Genomic DNA, 21,300 nt, shown 5'->3' on the forward strand with positions numbered 1-21,300 from the left:
TCTCCAACATACTGAAAATTTAGAAATAGCAGTCAAAAAACTACTGATTCTAAACTACAAATTTTTCTTTACATGGATGGCGATATTTATGGCGCACATAGAACAAAAAACCAGAGTGAAAAGCAAAAACAAACCTGCCTTTAGTTAATTGGATACGAACGTTTCGCGGTTAAGATATTAATCTAATCCGTCTCATCAGCCCAATATTCTGATAAATCTGAAAGTGTCTCTAAAAAATTCACGGTAATTTCTGGCCATGCGACGCCAAAAATCAACGAGAAGAAAAGGCACTTACGAATTCATCGGCTAGCGAGTTCAGGCATCCCATCTCAAAAGAAATCCATTCCATGTGCGTCACAAAATAGTCCCGTATGAAAAAAAGTCCCGTGTGAAGGCATTACGGTTTAACCATCTAACTTAGAGGTATCAAATATAAATTATACAAGAATAAGGGCAGAATAATTTGTAGTTTAGAATCAGTAGTTTTTGACTGCTATTTCTAAATTTTCAGTATGCTGGAGAAGCAACTCAATGCTAATCCCTGTATATTTACGATGATAAATGATTTTACCGATAAAGGTTTTTTTCATACTGAACCACTTGGCAAAATTGTTAATTATTAATTCTATTACTAATTGACGATTCCCTGCTCTTATTCTTGTATAATTTATATTTGATACCTCTAAGTTAGATGGTTAAACCGTAATCCCTTCACACGGGACTTTTTTTCATACGGGACTATTTTGTGACGCACATGGAATGGATTTCTTTTGAGATGGGATGCCTGAACTCGCTAGCCGATGAATTCGTAAGTGCCTTTTCTTCTCGTTGATTTTTGGCGTCGCATGGCCAGAAATTACCGTGAATTTTTTAGAGACACTTTCAGATTTATCAGAATATTTGGGCTGATGAGACGGAATAGATTAATATCTTAACCGCGAAACGTTCGTATCCAATTAACTAAAGGCAGGTTTGTTTTTGCTTTTCACTCTGGTTTTTTGTTCTATGTGCGCCATAAATATCGCCATCCATGTAGAGAAAAATTTGTAGTTTAGAATCAGTAGTTTTTTGACTGCTATTTCTAAATTTTCAGTATGTTGGAGAAGCAACTCAATGCTAATCCCTGTATATTTACGATAATAAATGATTTTACCGATAAAGGTTTTTTTCATACTGAACTACTTGGCAAAATTGTTAATTATTAATTATATTACTAATTGACGATTCCCTGCCCTTATTCTTGTATAATTTATATATATATATATATATATATATATATATATATATATATATATATATATATATATATATATATATATATATATATACATATATACATACATATATACATACATACATGCAGTCATACAAATATACATACATATATAATCTACCAACACTACCAGACTTTCAAAAATCCCAATTTAAGCACAATTCGTTCAACCTCTGCAGGGTCAGTTGTGTGACGTGCAGCCGAAGGTTGTCTTGGAGAAGAATTGGTCCTTTTCTATTGGTCCTTTTCTATTGAACAGTGCTGGCTGTTCTTGTCGGAGTTTCATATGCGTTTCAACCATTTGCTGACAGTACCTCTCCACCGTAATTGTTTCGCCTGGATCCACAAAGTTGCGATGGATGAGACCGATCTCAGACAATCAAACAGTCGCCATGACCTTCTTTTAGTGATACTATGGCTTCGGGAAGTGCCGTGGAGCTTCGTCGGCGTCCAACCACTGAGCTGAGCATTGCTGGTTGTTGTAAAGAATCCACTTTTCATCGCAAGTCACTATCCGGTCGAGAAACGGGTCGTTTTTGTTGCGTAAAAGAAGGGAAAACGACACTTCAAAACGGCGATTTATTTAGTTGTCGTTCAATTCGTGCGACGCCCATTTCTCAAGTATTTTTGCTTTTCCAATCCCTTTCAAGTGGTTGGAAATTGTCGCATACTGAACGTCTAATTCAGAAACAAGCTTTCGAAAAGTTGTGCGTGGATTGGTTTCCTCTAAGGCACGTAGTTGAACTTTGTCAACATCCAGTGGCCAACCACTCCGCTTATCATCTTTAAGACTCTCGTCACCGCTACGAAATCTCTTGAACCACCATTGTGCTGTACGTTCATTAGTGGTTCCTGGGCCAAACGAATCGTTTTGACGTGGCAGGGCCCCTCCTTTCGGAGGTGTCTTCAGCCCTGGTGTTGGGTGCATGTCTTCTTTCTTCTATCCCATGGCCTCTTCGATGCAGCATCAACGAGTGTCAGCGTCCGACTGATCGTCATGTCAAGTTCCCCTTTTTATATCTGCTGCTAGGCTCCAGCAGGCACCCCAGCTAGTTGTCACGTGACGCTGTCTAAATTTCCCGCTGCTATATATATATATATATATATATATATATATATATATGTGTGTGTGTGTGTGTGTGTGTGTGTGTGTGTGTGTGTGTGTGTATGTATCTATGTATCTATGTATGTATGTAGTTCGAATACATACAAACGCACGTGCACGCGCACGCACACATCATTTTGTCTGGGGAGATTCATTCTTTTTTGGTGCCTTATCAAAAGTAGACACAGCGATATTATTTCATGCATTGTGATGAAAAATATCCTACGCTAAAGCCTAGAATTCCACCGCACTAACAGTATCATGAACTGGCACTAAAAAGATAAAAGAAAAACAAAAGATCTAAAAAAGGAAGTATACGAGAATGACGGAAATGCTGTAATCTTGAATAAAAATCGGGCATTTTGTATGTAAAAACATAATTGAGCGAAAGAAGAAATATATAAAAGACATATTTGGCCGTCGTAGAACAATAAAGTTTGCCTGAAAAAGTGAAACATAAATAAGTGCAATTCCTTAACATTATTGTTCGTCGTTAAATTATAGCAGATATGGTTTCAAATTATTATAAAACTTTCCACACTGACATAACAATAAAGAATTTTTAATACAAGACCGTCAAACTTACATACTCCACAGCATAAATATTATTTTATTATGAGTTATTCATAAAATACATATAAAATAAACAGTTCGGTCCTTAATACATTCTCGTAACAGTATCTAACAGGAAAACAAAAGAGATATGAGCCCAACATAGTACAAATATATGTTCAATAATACTGGAGACAAAAATGAATAATACAATGACATATGTAACACTTAGAGTAGACCAATTTTATATATGATACAATTTATATGTAGTGATATTTTGTAATATAACAACACAACCTTATATATCGTCACCTACATAAGCACGAACACGGACATAAAGCACTGACAGTATTAGCGCATAAATCGAACTATTATAGCTAAAAATAAATGCATAAACAAATGTGCATAAAATGACGTATAATATTTGCACAATCGCAAGACATAAAATTGCAGATGATAAGAAATTCATTATACACAGTATTTTCGAAAGAATTGTCTTGCAGATTAGAAATTTTAAAATGATTTTTAAACTGTGAAGAATAATAAATCAGAAGAAAAGAAGTATCACGTTTTGAGTTTAACATCTACATTCGTCGGAACCTGAAGTAAATCTGCGTCATATATGAAATTTCAAAACTTCAACTGCAAAGGCAGAGCAGTATTCGATCTGCACGAAAATTGATCTGGCTCACATATTATCATATGATTTTTATTCAAACTTAGAGTATATAGGATATCAATACATGTAGTAAAAATGCTTAATTTGTTATCTTTAAAATGTTGCATACAATAACACGTAGAGATGCATATCATACTTTTAAAAGAAGAGCAATGGTAGGGGCTTCAATATTTTACCTATTAACTAGAATGAATTCTCTATGTAATAGACTATTGAGGATATCATATGCACAGCTAGAGATTCAGTCGTACTAAACATTGATCTATATACGTTCATCTATTGATAGATTTAGACATTTATTATTATTATTATTACTATTATGATTATTATTATTATTATTATTATTATTACTATTATGATTATTATTATTATTATTATTATTATTATTATTCACCAAATTTACACAAGTGCTCAAAACCATCCCAGAAATTGCGAAGTCAAATGGTTCGTGCCACTTTTCCCCCACCAAGTAAAATGCTAACCTAAATATTTCTTGAAAATTCTAAACTTCAATTTCCCACCACAAATGTAACCAGCAACTGCACCATTCCTGTTTTAGAATGCACGGTTGCCTCACCCAACTCAGTAATACCAGCCTTAATGCGATTCCCTATAAAAGAACGCATATGGACGTATACACTAGCGGCCATAGCCCCTCCCGGTCCAGCACTGTTATTGATAATGCCTCCTTCTCTTCTTTCCCACAAAACAACCATACGAACTAGACCTTCTCAATAAGCAAATACGACCTCAGTACGGTGAGAAAACATGCGACTGCGGAGGGTCCCAAATCTTCACTCTGGGAGGGTTTTTTTCTACGCAAAACGTAATCTACAAATGCTGAGTAGTAACAACACGCGTCCTCAAAACAAGAGTCTATATCGACAGCGGCACTGTTTATTTCAAGTGAAGCTACCGAGAATATATGAACTCTTTCTCGAATTCACATTCTAAGTTATGCACTTTTTTAGCAACCTATATTCACAGACAGAAATCCAAAAATTACCCTAGTCCACCACCAGTAAGTGACGCTTCCTATTACAACACCAACCTTGGCTTTTGTAAACTGTGTTTAAGGGTGTCGCTCACCATCCTTTGCAACCACAACTCCTCATTACTTAATAGGTTCTCATATATAAACTATCGGGTGAACACACGTACTACACATCATTTCCCAATTTTGCGCAAGTTATGCGATTCCCTAATCACGATTAACCTTAATTTCATTTCAAATTAAGTTGCAATTTGATTACAATAGTAACATAAACCTACAAAATATGCCTTCTTAACATTAAGTTTGCTAATTTCCTCCCACACATCACATCCACCCCTTACAGTCATATCTACTCATATCATTTGAATTCCATTCTCCTATCTGTTGCCTCTTCACCGTTTCCCTTGTCTCTTCAACCAAAATTATTCACTCTCCACTACCGAACAATCTTTATGCCTTAAATTACCACCTTCTCCATTTTACTAGAATATGATTGACCCTTTTCCCTCACATCATATTCATGACCCCATTTTCTCTCACTCTCCCAACTTCCCTCAATTATATTAACTACTATCCAACATTTTTAACATGCATTCATAAACCCAGCATTTTTGGGCATCCTTGAAACACCGCACATTTCTCACCAATTTGTTTCCCAATTCTCCGCTAGTATTAGTGAGTATTAAAGACAAATACTTTCAATGCCTCCTGCATTCATCATTCTATCATTTTGATAGAACTCTCTGAACACTTGTCCCTTCTCTTGTTGCAACACTCCGCATAATTTCATCCAGTCAACTACTTCCTCCTGCCATCACAACTTGCTTACCACTTACAATATTGATTCTAGATTTAAATGTCATTGCATAATGATCTGATACGTTAGATCCATACATACACACGCTGATGCAGAAGGGTCTAGAGTTTACCGAATTATTTTTTGCTTCCATGACAGGTCGCAGATATTTGATCAACTACATCTGCCATCTGCAGGAAGTAACTCAGCGCCTACAGAAACAACCGTAGGACTTCAAACGCATTCACTCGCCTAATACTTTGAGTCTATGGAATCCAAGTAAGTTTGCTCTCTCATACATATGTATGCGTGTGTGTGTGTGTGTGTGTGTGTGTGTGTGTGTGTGTGTGTGTGTGTGCGCGCGAGTGAGAGTGTGTGTGAGTGGGATATACTCACATGTACAGGTGGGCACTTTGGAATGTGCGCGTATATATAATATACATATGTCAGCAATTACGTTCTCAAAACTGGTTTGAAAGTTACATATGCACAAATATATATATATATATATATATATATATATATATATATATATATATATATATATATATATATATATATATAATACGGATGTGTATATATATATTTATATATGTATATATACTTATCTACTTGCACACTTACGCACATATATAAACACACACACATACACACACATACACACAGATACACACAGATATATATATATATATATATATATATATATATATATATATATATATATATATATATATATATATATATATTTGCAGTAATAATTTTGGAGAGAGATAGGCGAAATACGATCTACGAGCAAGGAATAATGAAACTTATGGAATACTGACTTTTGATATCTGCACTTTTAATGCCTGTTTAATGTATATTCATGTGCTGCATCTTTGATATTGATATTGTAGCTAACATTATCATAAGATTGCATTTCCTAAACGACCCTACCATCTCCACCACTGTCATCCACTAATGTAATCATTACATCCAAGCGTTTTAATCGATGAAAGCAAAATACATTAATATTCTTAATATTTACTCTAATACTAACATTGATACTACTACTAGCAATATCCTCGTTGTTATTGACATTATTATTATTATTATTATTATTATTATTATTATTATTATTATTATTATTATTATTATTATTTAGTAGTTTTATTTTCATAACGTGCTTTCGCTTCATTACCGAGCGCAGCTCTGTGTGCCTTGGGTATGTGCTGTGGTTTGCTGTGATGCTCTTATGGTTACTGTATTGAAATTGTTTTGCGTTGGATGTGTGCAGTGCCCAGTAGTGCAATTTTCTGTATGTTATATATATTTGTTAAGTCCTGGTGTTTTTGTTATGTATTTGTCTGAATATTTTTTTTTATTATACCTAAGGCCCCTACTATGATAGGAATTGTTTTTGTTTTTAGATTCCACATTCGAGTTATCTCTATTTCCAGGTCTTTGTATTTAGAAAGTTTTTCCATTTCTTTTAGGGAAACGTTGTCATCTACTGGTATTGATACATCAATTAGAAAGCATTTTTTCCTTCGTGATTTCTGACAACTATATCTGGCCTATTGGCCTTAATTTCTCTATCTGTGTGTAATGGCATATCCCAGAGTATGGTTGCTTTCTCGTTTTCTGTGACCTTTTCTTGCGAGTGCGGTGACCTTTTTTGGCGTGTGCTGTGACCTTTTCTGGTGTGTGCTGTGACCTTTTCTGGCGAGTGCGGTGACCTTTTTTGGCGTGTGCTGTGACCTTTTCTGGTGTGTGCTGTGACATTTTTTGGTGTGTGCTTAGACCTTTTCTGGCGTGTGCCTGTGACCTTTTCTGGCGTGTGCTTAGACCTTTTATTTCTCTGGAATGGTCCGTTATTTCACCAACGCCTAACTTCAGAGTAAATATAAATAAGTGTAATTTGTGTGTAAAGAAATCCCTTGCAATCCTTAAGTTTTGGGGCCAAAATCTTTAAATCGATTTACTGAAGTGATACCTTTTTGCAACCATAGGTTTTCGTTTACCTTTTTGAAAGTATATAGAAATAAAAATAAATGTAATTAAATGATTTAGCGTTACGGGGATTTGTTTTGGGATTACCAATACTTTATTATCTCTCCTTCTTTCCAGTCTGCTGTCTAACTACCTTTGTCAAGCCAGTCGCCATGATTGACCGTTAGCTCAAAATGTTTTTCATTCTTTCTCTGTTTCTTCGGGTTCCTTTCTGTTGAAGGGCATAGGCTCGAAACGTAAAATATTTTCTCACCTTCGCGAGCGTCAAGCTAATATACTTGCCTTTTGTTTATACAGCTGTCTTTTGGTTTTGTTTTTCTGTAAATTTCAGCTATATATATATATATATATATATATATATATATATATATATATATATATATATATATATATATATATATATATAGCTGTGTGTGTTTCTATGCTGTGAGTGTATGTGCGTGTCCGCGTATGTGCGCGCGTATGTAGGTGTTTGCGTGCGTGTGTGTTCGTGCATGCGTTTGTATGTGTGTGTGTGTATGTCTGTCTATGTGAGTGTGTTTGTGTGTGTGTGTGTGTGTGTTTTGTGTGTGTGTGTGTGTGCATGTATATATTTGAATGCATAGGCATTCTTTCATTTACATTACACTTTTTAATTCTGAAAAAAATTGTAACAGAACTTCAGTTTATGCAATCGATACGAAATTACGTTTGTTTGTAATATTCTTCGCATTGTAAATATTTAATATTCACTTACAATTATAGTGTAATCAAGATAATTGCTGTACATTATTAGTGATAATTAGCCTAGGTTATTTAGAAGAATTCATTATCTTTGACATGAACTCATGGTGGTACTGACAACTTGACGACATCTTCATTTACTTGTTTTTGCCGTTTAGCCTCGAATTTACTTTACACGAATCGAGCGATGATGAAAGTAATCCAGCTACAAATGTGATGTATTTTAATTAGGTTGAGTGCAAAGAGATCAACGTTCCATGTGCCATTCTTTCAAAAGAGAGTCGCCTATAGATTTCGTAATATTACAATGGGCATAGAGTCTACAAACGACATAGCGCCTCCCTCCAGAGTTAGACAACATACTAATTGTTTGGTTGAATTATGTCGAATCATTTTCCTTTGTTACAATCATTTTTTTACGACCAAGGAGACTTTCATCAGTGCTATTCACATCGAGATGTCGTGAATATTGCCTTAAATCCATATAGAATCTTTTCTTTACATCAAGATAATTTATGACTGTGTGGTCTATGGCTGTTGATGGAATTCAGTAGAGGGAAACCGTATGCAAACCAATTGCGCATGTGTCTGTGCGTCTGCGTGTGTGTGTTTGTGTGTGTGTATGTGTCTGTATGCACAGGATGCGGTGAATAGATGTATTTACCAAAATTGCATAAAAATATATTGAAATATTAAAGAGTAAATGTATTCAATAAAATCGCCACTGGCCCCAACCTCGGCTTCCAGATAACTTCGGAATCGTCTGCAACACTTCTGTAGCGACTCCTTGTTTAAGCCAGTGAATGCTGCCATCATTCTTGCCTTCAGTTCGTCTTTGGTTCAAGAAGGAGTTTTGTTGGTCTCCCGCTCAAGTGCGCTCCACACATATTACTGGAGGGCGTTGCCGTCTGGTAAGTTAGGTTGTCAGTTGTTAGAGCTGATGTGGTCACTGAAATTGTCTGAGAGCCATGACGGTGTTCTTCTGCTTCTGTGGGATGATGCAGGATCCTGTTGTCAGAGGGTGGGACTTCCAGCAGCCACCCTCCTGACAAAGTGCAGCATAAATTTACCCTTTAAAATTTCAATATATTTTTATGTAATTTTGGTAAATACATCTATACACCTATCTTATACATAAACACACACACACACACACACACACACACACACACACATACACACACACATACACACGCACACACAGATGTGGGTTCTAGGTGTCGGTCTCCGTGTTGAATCTGTGGCTGTGTGGAAGATGTATGGAGGCATTACGTCGCCATTTTCATCACTCACGGTACATGTCCTCATATTCATACCCAAACACTCTGAAATATTCGTATTGGTTCTTCTGGCGCGAATACCAAGCGGTACAGCATCTCGCTTCCAAATTTCTGGCAGAGAGAATTGCGTCATCGTGCAAAATCCCAAACAAACAATGCACATGCGCGAAATTAAAATATAAGATGGCGACAATTTACGACTCGCAGCCTGTGTATATATGTGTGTGTGTCTGCATATATATATAAGTATATATATATATATATATATACTTACATATATATTGCATGTGTATATATCCTGTGTATATGTATATATATATATATATATATATATATATATATATATATGTGTGTGTGTGTGTGTGTGTGTGTGTGTGTGTGTGTGTGTGTGTGTTTTCTGTTTATGTTTGGCTCTCTCCACCGCTACACAATGAGCGTTCGTTTGCCTATGTATCCGTAACTGAGTGGTTCGTTATGAGACAATGATAAAAAGGTGCCTATCTTCCTAAGACTAATAAAAACTGTCGTCGATTTACTTAAATCAATTCTTGACGGTGCCCCAGCGTGGACGCAGTCCAATGTCCGACACAAGAAGATCAAAGATAAAAAGACACAATTAGAGAGACTGAGAGAGGGAGATAGAGAAAGTAGGGCGGGGACGGAGAGGGAGAGAGAGAGAGGAAGACTGACTGACAAAGCCAGGGAGGGACAGAGAGAGGGGGAGAAATAGGGAGTGAGGGACTGTGAGAAAGAGATATTTGAAATGGAGGAATTTGATAAAGGCACAGACAGAAGGGAAAGGTAAGCAACTGGTAGGGTCTTCAGATTTCTCATAAGTAAAAGCTTCCTCAAATGCAGGAAACCGTTTTGACGCAGCTAATGATATCAGCAACGGGACAGATTCAATAATTCATGGAACCAAGGTTTATGTAGCAGAGAGGTAATCATAATTTTATATCTTCACAGACGGCATTATACATCCATGCATTATACATCCATAAGTATATATATATATATATATATATATATATATATATATATATATATATATACAGAGAGAGAGAGAGAGAGAGAGAGATAGAGAGAGGGAGAAAGAGAGAGACAGAGACAGAGACAGAGAAAGAGAGAGACAGAGAGACAGAGAAAGAGAGAGACAGACAGCGAGAGACGGAGACAGAGTGAGGGAGAGGGAGAGAGATACATACATACATATATGTATATATATATGCATACATATATACAGAGAGAGAGAGAGAGAGAAAAAGTGAGGTGAGAAAGATGGGTAGAGAAGTAGATAGGTGTTTATTGCACACACACTCCCATAGATGTCAGTGCGCATGTATGTTTATGAGTATGTGTGTTTGTATGTGAGTGTTTATGTGTGTGTGTATATATGTGTTTGTGTGTGTGCAACGGGTGGGTAGACTTTCCATAGTATGATGAAATTTACAGAGGCTTGCCAAGAAAAACAACAACTTTAACAGACTGGTCATTCGGCTAAGACATTTAGTGAGCATTATTATGTTCATAAAATTTTTCTCAGTTGAGAAAGTAAAATTGGCAACGCTCCATCTGCGTTGAGAAGGAAGTAAGTGCGTCGAGGTAGACACACATTCTCCTACACTCAACGACAAATGACTTTCAGACATTTTCACGCAAAGAGGTGCATATTTCATCTATATACTCCCGTGCGTCTCCCCGCTCTCTCTCTCTACTACTGTACATATTAATGGGTGTGCGTATTTGCAAGTGGAATAGGTATGTACACACATACACACACATATATATATATATATATATGTGGTTGGGTACGTATGTGTGTATATATACGTATACACATACATATGTATATATATGTGTGTATGTATAGACACACATATATATGCATATATCTATGTGTCATTCTTTTTATTTCTCCTTTTCCCTCTTTCACTTTCTCTACCTCTCTCTCTTTGTCTCGCGGTGTATTTGTGTGTGTTTGTGGTTGTGTGTCTGTCTGTGCGTGTGTCTGTGTGTATAATCAACGCTAGGTACGTTGCACATTGATTAGTGAGTTTATAAATAGGAAGAAACATTTGCAATATTTCGCTACCCTTAAATGTTGTCACCTCTCAATTACAAACAGTTATGAAGTTGTTTGTGACGGATAAGATTTTGCATTTTTCTATTCATAACGTTCCAACATAGGAGCAGTACGATCCTTTCTAATAAACATTTTCAGGCATTCATTTTCTTTTTACAAGTTTCTTTGTCACACTTATATAGGCACTTATAAATACCATGTACGTACGCGTACCTACCTACCTTCCTACCTACCTAAAGCTTTATACACGGTAAGAAGACCATTGACAGGACTTTTTACATGCTGAAAAGACCAGATGAAAATCCAAAACACGAAAAGAAGGAATTCTTAAGAACTCTAATGGGTGTGGTATATCACCAGCCATCACCAATGATGAGGCTACCAGGTCACGTATTTTCGGCTTTTCCTGTCTTAGTCAATGTTCGGCGCTCAACTGCTGCAAATAGTAACGATATCTCCACTAGCGATAAGTATAGAATCTTCGTGCATCACATAACACAACATCCAATTCTAAGTGAACATTGATATTAAATTTTGTTATTATTGTCGCAAGTAATTTCTTTTTAATATGGCTGCTGGCTATTGGCGATACCAGTGGACATAAACAAGTTTTTATATGCAACAAAAGCCCAACGAGGGTCACTCTCATGTTACCTATCACCGCATTTTGTATTCTAACGTAACAACAACTTTTAGGAGGGAATAGATAGATCGATGGATGGATAGATAGATAGATAGATAGATAGATAGATAGATAGATAGATAGATATATGGATGGATAGATAGATAGATAGATAGATAGATAGATAGATAGATAAATAGATAGATAGATAGATAGATAGATAGATAGATAGATCGATAGATAGATAGATAGATATATAGATAGATAGAGAAAGAGGGAGGGAGATAGATAAAGAAGGAGGGAGAGAGATAAGCTGATAGAGCGATAGATAAATTGTAGTAGAAGTGCATAGCTTTTGGTAGGCAGTAAATAAAAATGGGTATCTTATAATGTAAATAAAAACAAATATTTTATAATGTATACTTTTAAACTTAATAGCATGAACAATTATTGTTTAAGACAGTTTAACAGGATAATAGCTTTCAGAATATTTCAAGCATTTGCACAGAATAGGTTGAAATACAAGGAGATCATCTCTGATAAAAAGGCAGGGTCTGTTCTTTTCCGCAAGTTTCCACCGAATCATTTGACACGAGTAGAGCCGCACTTCCTTTATTCTAGATATTAATACTTTGCAGTTGATGACGTCCGTAATGCACTTTCTAACCATAGAGACTGCTAACTTGTAGGATAATATTGAATTCATTTTCGCATCGAAACCTTATTACTGCAGATGCTTTCGGCGGTGTCAATAAATTCAGAACAATCAGATCCATCTGTCATCAGCGGAAAAGTGAACTAAACTCCCTTTTGTGTGAAGGAGGAGTCAGAAAAGAGTATATATCGTTATTTTGAATCTATTACCATGCCTTATTTCTTATGGACATGCGGGTTCACATAAACATTGACAACTAAATTTACTTGAACCGCTACGATCTAAGGGGAAAATCACATGAATAATCGTAAGTCTAGTCATTCATCTTGCAAGTTACAGTAAGTGGTATCTGATTTCGTTTCTCGTCATCATCCGTATATATCTACACCCACACACATTCAAACTCAATCATACATGCAAATATAATTTCCTTAACGGCCAGCTTTTCATAAGTGATTCCTAGTAATATAAGTTATGAAAGCAACGAAAAAACTCTACAGATTCTCTCCGTTAATGACGTTATACACGGACAGCTTGGATTTCTCTATGAAATATCACTATTGACCATTCATGCTCCAGATATTCTTGCTTCTCTACTAAATCTGTATATTTTTATGCTCCCTTCAGTACAAATAAATATGTTAGAAATGATTTGAGGATTTACCACTAACTATACATCTTTTATAATACTTCTCAGAATTTCTATCTCTCTATCTATCTATCTATCTATCTATCTATATATATATATATATATATATATATATATATATATATATATATATATATATATATATATCTATCTATCTATCTATCTATCTATCTATCTATCTATCTATCTATCCGTACATGCATGACGGTTTTAAATCTAGTGTTTGGACTACCAAATTTCTAACGGCGATGACTTATTTCCTCCGCTGAAGGCCTATGGATTAGCAGCCATGATATTTGGAAACGGTGATAACAAAAGTTTGGAATAATTGTTTACCAAAAACTCAATTGAGCTGCGTTCCTTTGTTACGGCTTGAAGATTAAATACGTACTCATGTACCAAACAATTGCTTTCTACGCCCTCGCGCACGCACATAGGCACACACACACGCACACGAACGCACACACCACACACACATAAAACAACAAACGCGCACATACATATATATGCCATGTAACTGGATCACTATTGACATTCTGAGTTCATCCGCCCTTTGAAAGATTTTGGCTTTCATCTATCTTAATAAACAACCTGCAAAATATCAGGAACTGGATTGCAATTCCGGGCAACAATGAATGTGCAAGGTATATGCTTGTGTACGTACGTATAATATATATATATATATATATATATATATATATATATATATATATATATATATATATATATATATATATATATATATATGTATATATATATATATATATAATACATAATATATACGTAATATAAATATGTGTGTATGTGTGTGTGTATCATACCCGATGATGTATCCATATATATTTATGGTTGAATGATTTTCTTAAGTGAATTGAGTCATTGGAATATTCCAGGTGTTTATCTTCTACTTGCAATTTCACTAGGAAATACTTGAAATGTTCAAGCCTGGTTGACATCCTGTGTCGTTAATCAACGTCTGTAGCTTTCCATTCCTGAAAATAGTGTCGAATTCTTAATCTATATTCTTCACACTGCAGAAAGTATATGATATGACCTTAGTTTCAACGATGACAATTTTAAACTCCGAATTCGCATGTCCATTCCTTTTGTCATCTGTCTTTCAAATAACAAATTAATTAAATTTTAGACATTTTTCAAATCCTAACATTAAGGTGTCAGCTTATATTTGAATCGAAATATTTTCTTCTCAATTTATATTTTCTCTCAAAACTTTTATATGTTAATATTTTTTTCCTTTTATACCTTAAAATCCAATCAATGTTGTCATTTCATGTTTCAATTCAGTTTAAAATTCAATTTCACAAAGTCATTCAGCACCCACTTTCGTCTAAGGGGCTCAACACTATATGAGCCTTCTGAACCAATTTTCTATTACTGCTGAAGGAAGAAAACTTAAAAAAGCATATCCCTAAATTTATGTTCATGTTCAGTTAATACTATGTCAGTTCTGATCAAATTGGCGTAGGATCCAGAGAAATCCATCCATGACAAACTATCCTTGTTTTATAAAATTACTATTTTTACATCTGACAACGAGAGATATTCAGCAACAATACTTTGGAGTAAAGATTTTTGCCAACATAACATGGCAGTCCTGGTTTAGGGCGAATGTTGCTGTAATTTAGCCTCAGGTGACATCGTCTCAAGCTGGTTATACGACACGATCTGTGTCCTTATATTTTCGAACAAAGGAATCTAGCACCCCAACACAGGTCAAAACAATCTCTGTGAATCGCGATCTCCGGGTTTTTTTCCCTTCATCAGTACAGAATAATTGTTCGAACGGGAATTTGGCAGCGCCACCTCTAGCCGAACAGTTATTCTGTACTGATGAAGGGGAATAACCCGGAAATCGCGATACAAAGATATTGTTTTGAGCTGTGTGGGGGTGCTAGATTCCCTTGTTCAAAAACATAAGGACTCAGATCGTGTCGTATAGCCAGCTGGAGACGATGTAGCCTGGGGCTAAATTACAGCAACATTCGTTATGATCATCGACTGAAAACAATTTCACGATTGCAGAAGACAACTTTAAAAGGAAACAACCACACAACCATGAATTACCTCGGTGCGCAGAAAATTTGTCTACGTCACTTTGAGTAAATATTGACGACGGCCACGACACGAATACCACTGATCAAAATTTCCTTGAGCACAGACAAAAACCGTTTCATTTCAAAGAATAACACCTACTAAAACGGCCACGTATATTGATTCTACCGCTACAGCTTCTGATATTTCAGCTGCTACAGAAGTGCTCTCACTTCCGACTGGAACTGAAGGAGAGACACAAAGAACTAAGACCACCTCTAGGAATTCTACCATTTTCCCCACTATTACAATTGATGCATAAGCTTTTACTACTGTTGCTACTAGTTTGATAGATACTGCCACTAATACTTCTGATGCAACTACCATTGCTACTGCTACCAGTAACAGTCTCGGCTTAATTACAATATATCCTGTACTGAGCAAATGACAGGAGCTACATTTTAAACTATTACCGCAACTGGCAGCAGCTATACAGAACCCAGGTACCGGCATAATGTGAAACTATGTGAAGCGCCAATACTAATATCATGAATGATTAATTTAATTTCATCTATAACAATTTATCTTCAGTTTTCTTGCAGTAAGATTCAATCATCGTATATAACGATAGAAGTCGAGAGTATATTTCTATTTTCTAGCTAAAGATTTGAAAGTAATTTCTTTTATTTAGAATGAATTTCCTCCCGTGAAAGCTATTAGTATTTTAAATTACAGACAAACATACGGACGCATGCATAAATATATGAGTGTGGGTATGTGTATGGGTATATATGTATATATGTATACATGTGTGCGTGTGTATGTATATAGGTATACACATATATATATATATATATATATATATATATATCTATATATATATATATATATATATATATATATATATATATATATATATATATATATATATATATATATATATTTACATATATTTAGCTGATATTTAGCAAGGTGAGACGCACATAAGAAGGAAGGAAACAAAAGACCACTGATGAGGTCACAGAAGTGTGACGAAAGAACTCTGGCCGAAATAAGATTAAGATTAATGTAATATAAAGCTGAAGCAAATTAACACCAAATATACAGTGCGTGTGTTTTTATTGGCTAAACTGGCAATATGACCATCCCCAAGTACAACAACATATATATGTATATATATATATATATATATATATATATATATATATATATATATATATATATATATATATATATATATATATATATATATATATATATATATTATATATATATATATATATATATATATATATATATATATATATATATATATATATATATATATATATATATATATATATATATACTCGTGTACTCTTTTACTTGTTACAGTCAGTTAGTCGAGTAAATCCACCCCAGGACTTATTTTTTGTAAGCCTAGTACTTATTCTATAGATCCAGTTTGACGAACAGCTATGTCACGGGGATGTAAACACACCACCATCCGTTGTCAAGCAATGTTGGTGGGACAAACACAGACACACAAACATATACACACATACATAAATATAAACATATATACAACGGGCTTCTCTCAGTTTCTGTCTGCCAAATCGACTCACAAGTCTTTGGCCGGTCCGAGGCTATATCAGAAGACACTTTCCCAACTTGCCACGCAGTGGGAATGAACCCGGAACTATGTGGCTTATAAACAAGCTACTTACCACACAGTCACTCTTGCGCCTATATTTATATATACATAAAGCATTAGTGACAGAATAAAAACATTACGTTTGGGTCAACCACTCAACATAACATCGCCCCTCAAACAATCAATCATATATGAAAAATACACCATGGGCCACAAACACATAAGAAAAAAATATATAATATAAATAATACATATACATCAAAACAGAAACCAACGGGAACGCGAAACTCTGAGTAACAGTTTTTGTGATATTTTTGCTGCTTTGTATAAAGAATATATATATACATATATATATATATATATATATATATATATATATATATATATATATATATATATATATATATATATATATATATATATATATGATTAATAAATTCAAAAGGGGAAAAAACTCTTTTACAAGAATTTTATCAAGAACCCAGTGTGTAAAAAAAATTCATAAGGGAAATTTCTATTCCCAAGAATATAATTATTCGTTTATATTTATATAATGGACATTACTAGAGAAAAAATAATATTTTGAGAAGTCCAGCATGTGGCATTATTATTTTTTTCTGTAGTAATGCCCATTATATAAATATAAACGAATAAGTATATATATATATATATATATATATATATATATATATATATATATATATATATATATATATATATATATATATATATATATATATATATGTGTGTGTGTGTGTATGTGTGTGTGTGTGTGTGTGTGTGTGTGTGTGTGTTTGTGTGTAGATGTATATATGTATATATTTTTATATGTATGTATGCATGCATTCGTGTATGTATGGATGTATTTATATGTATATGCGTGTGTGAGTATGTTTTTGTCCGCTGGGTTAATATTTGTTTACGTATGTATTTACATGTACGTATATATTGAAGCATATTCCACATGCATGTGTGAATATGTATGACCTAATATTAAGTTAACCCTCAAGTCATATTGCAAGAAACCAAGCGAGAAAAACAAAACAAAAAGTTCCTTACTATGAGCACTAAGCATTTATCCTTTGCGAAACTATATCCATAATGCCCATTACGTTAACAAAACAAGTTCAGTTTACGTTGACATTCAAAAGATTAGCAGCGGAATACGTCTTTCCTGAGTTTTCTCTTTATTGCTTGATCCTTCTCAAATCAAAAGAGGTTATGACTTGAAAGTGTCACATGAATTCATAACTGCAATATGTATAACAAGAGACTGCTAATGATATACTGACATCCCAGGCATAATCATCTATGAAAAAGGTTTGCATATACCTGTATACACAGGCAGACACAAACTCACACTGACTTGCAAACAAGCACTATATACATACATATATATATATATATATATATATATATTCATTAATATTCCTAAGTCTCTCTAAAGGAGACTATGGCAGCGGTACTGGAAATTAATAGTTATCGCCAAGCCAACAAGGCAGTCCCAAAATTAGGACGAAAGCTGTTGTGAATTAGCTCCAAGAAGCCATCGCCTCTAGCTAGCTATGCGACACACGAAACCTGTGTCCTTTATAACCTTCGAACAGGGGAGGTCAGCAGTGTCCCCCTGCTAGTTTGGCATCTGCAGACTAGTTTCAGGATGTTGCCCCTTGTCAATGCAGAGCAGCCAAGCCCAAGCCAGGCGGCGCTGCTGACTATCTGTTCGAAGGTTATTTATCTAATTCCAGTGGAATCTATCCACTGGTTTTCAGAAATAGAGTTATTAATATTTCTAAGTCTCTCTAAATTCACGGCAGCTTTCGTCCTAATTTTGGGACTGCCATGTTGGCTTGCCGATAACTATTATATATATATATATATATATATATGGGAGAATATACAAATAATAACAACAGACGAGGACAGGTGGTGTAAATAACAAAAGTATATATATATATATATATATATATATATATATATATATATATATATACATATATATATATATATATATATATATATATATATATATATATATATATATATATATATATATATATACATACATATATATACATACATATATATATATATATATATATATATATATATATATATATATATATATATATATATATATATATATATATATATATATATATATATATATATATATATATATATATATATATACATATATATATATACATACTTACATACATATATATATATATATATGTATATGCATGTATTATATATGTATATATGTGTACAAATATGTGTGTATTATTGTGAACGCAGTTATCATGCATATATGAAGAGATATATGGGTGTGTATGTGTGTGTATGCGTTTCTATTTGTTCAGGTACAAAAAAGTGTATATATGTATGCTTGTGTGATTGCGTAAATGCGTTTGACTGTTTAAATCAAACCACGATTGACTTCAGTACATTTGCTGAGTAACATTCTTCTCGAGGGTATCAGATAGTTCAATACGTAACAGTAAGGGCTGCTACCCGCTCGTTCGGTTTGAAAATATATATATTGAATTTATGTGTATACGCATATATAAGTATTGAACCGCATGCTTTCTCACATAAACACGCGCAGCCTACATGCATATGTACACGTATACATACACATACAATTTTATACTTATATACATAAAGTAGATAATGATACTGTGGAGAATATAATAGACTGATACAAGGTTTGAATAGATTTCAGTCATTTATTTGATTTGATTTGTAAATGTGACAATATTTGATATGGACAAGAAATGAAATGCCATAACTAATCATGGCCGCAAGCTAAGATGCTGATATGTTTGATAACAGAAGCCTTTTGAATTTCCGTTTTATTCCATAAACAAATGGATTTTCAGATAGCTTTGCCTCTTTCTGTCTTATTGACTATGACGTCCGACTGTAATGGCCGTTAAAGATAGACGTATTTCGTTGAAGCTAAAACTTAGCTAAAAGTACAGAAGAAGTAATCATGCATCTTCTATAATGTGTAGTCCGTTTGCAAGGGAAATTTTCATCGATTTCTCTGACATGAAGTAACATTTGTTGTCAACGGTCAAGAAGATTTCAAGTTATCATTGACTATATGTTGATAGAGTAGTTGTTTAACCCTGGGATAATTCTAATTGAGAAAATCTCTCTAACAGTTGTTCCAGAACAAACAAAGCAGGATTTGTGTTTCTGAGACCGTGTTCCTTTTCTTTTTATTTAAATCTTTGGGTTGGTAATTAAGAATGATGGAGAATCTGTTTGCAGCAGATCTAGTATTTATGCAAAGGATTTCTCTTTAGTAGTTGACTATTGCTATTGTTATTGGTGGTCGGGGTGATTGTTTTAGCCCTGTATCATTCTTGATTAAGCAGGCGTATAAACCAAACTCTCTAGTCATAACACTTACTAGAATGCAATTTCTAGGACGGTGCTTTCCTCCGTAAAAAGCCTGCGCAGGCTTGTCGTTAAATATTTTCTGACTGAATATATAACCCACTAACTATAATGATTTCTTGAACAACCGCTAAAACGCCGATTCATACTAGTAAGAATATCCGTTTGCAATCACGTATCTTCGGTTATAACGTTTCTATGTGACATTTTCTGCAAGTATCTACTGCGTAATGCTGGAAAAAACTTTGGTTATTGTTATATTTGTTTTACAGATGCACTGCCTTAATCAGGCGGATGGATCGCATCTATTTTACCCATAAAACATTTTATTTGATGTTTTTAAAGCAGGCAAAAAGGTGAAAGTTTCTCCAGTAATTCACAGGCATTTATGGCCGGTATCGAGCTCAGGAAATACGATAAAGTTTCCCGCTTTCGTATTGCAAATGTTCAAATCAATTGTAAATACATACCGTCTCCTGACAATATCACACTCTCTTTACAAATTATGCATCATAAAATGAGAAAGAATATAAATTATAAAGATGACACGAGCCCTACGACTAAACGAGAAATATAAAATAAGTTTAGCACGCGTCAAATATATTAGCAATCTCATCAGCGATGCCTGAGAAAGAATGACAATAATATTATATACAAATATGGTAGGGTGAGGTGATACAATATTGTTATTGGAAAAATTACAAAATGTTCAGCGGAAAAGCAATGCTGGTGTTATGACTATCAACCAAAATCAATTCTCCTGTCTGTTATTTAATATCTTTACAGAGACAAGTATTAAAA

Source organism: Octopus bimaculoides, chromosome 6 (genome assembly GCF_046866305.1).
Source record: "Octopus bimaculoides isolate indiv1 chromosome 6, ASM4686630v1, whole genome shotgun sequence".
NCBI lineage: Eukaryota > Metazoa > Mollusca > Cephalopoda > Octopoda > Octopodidae > Octopus > Octopus bimaculoides.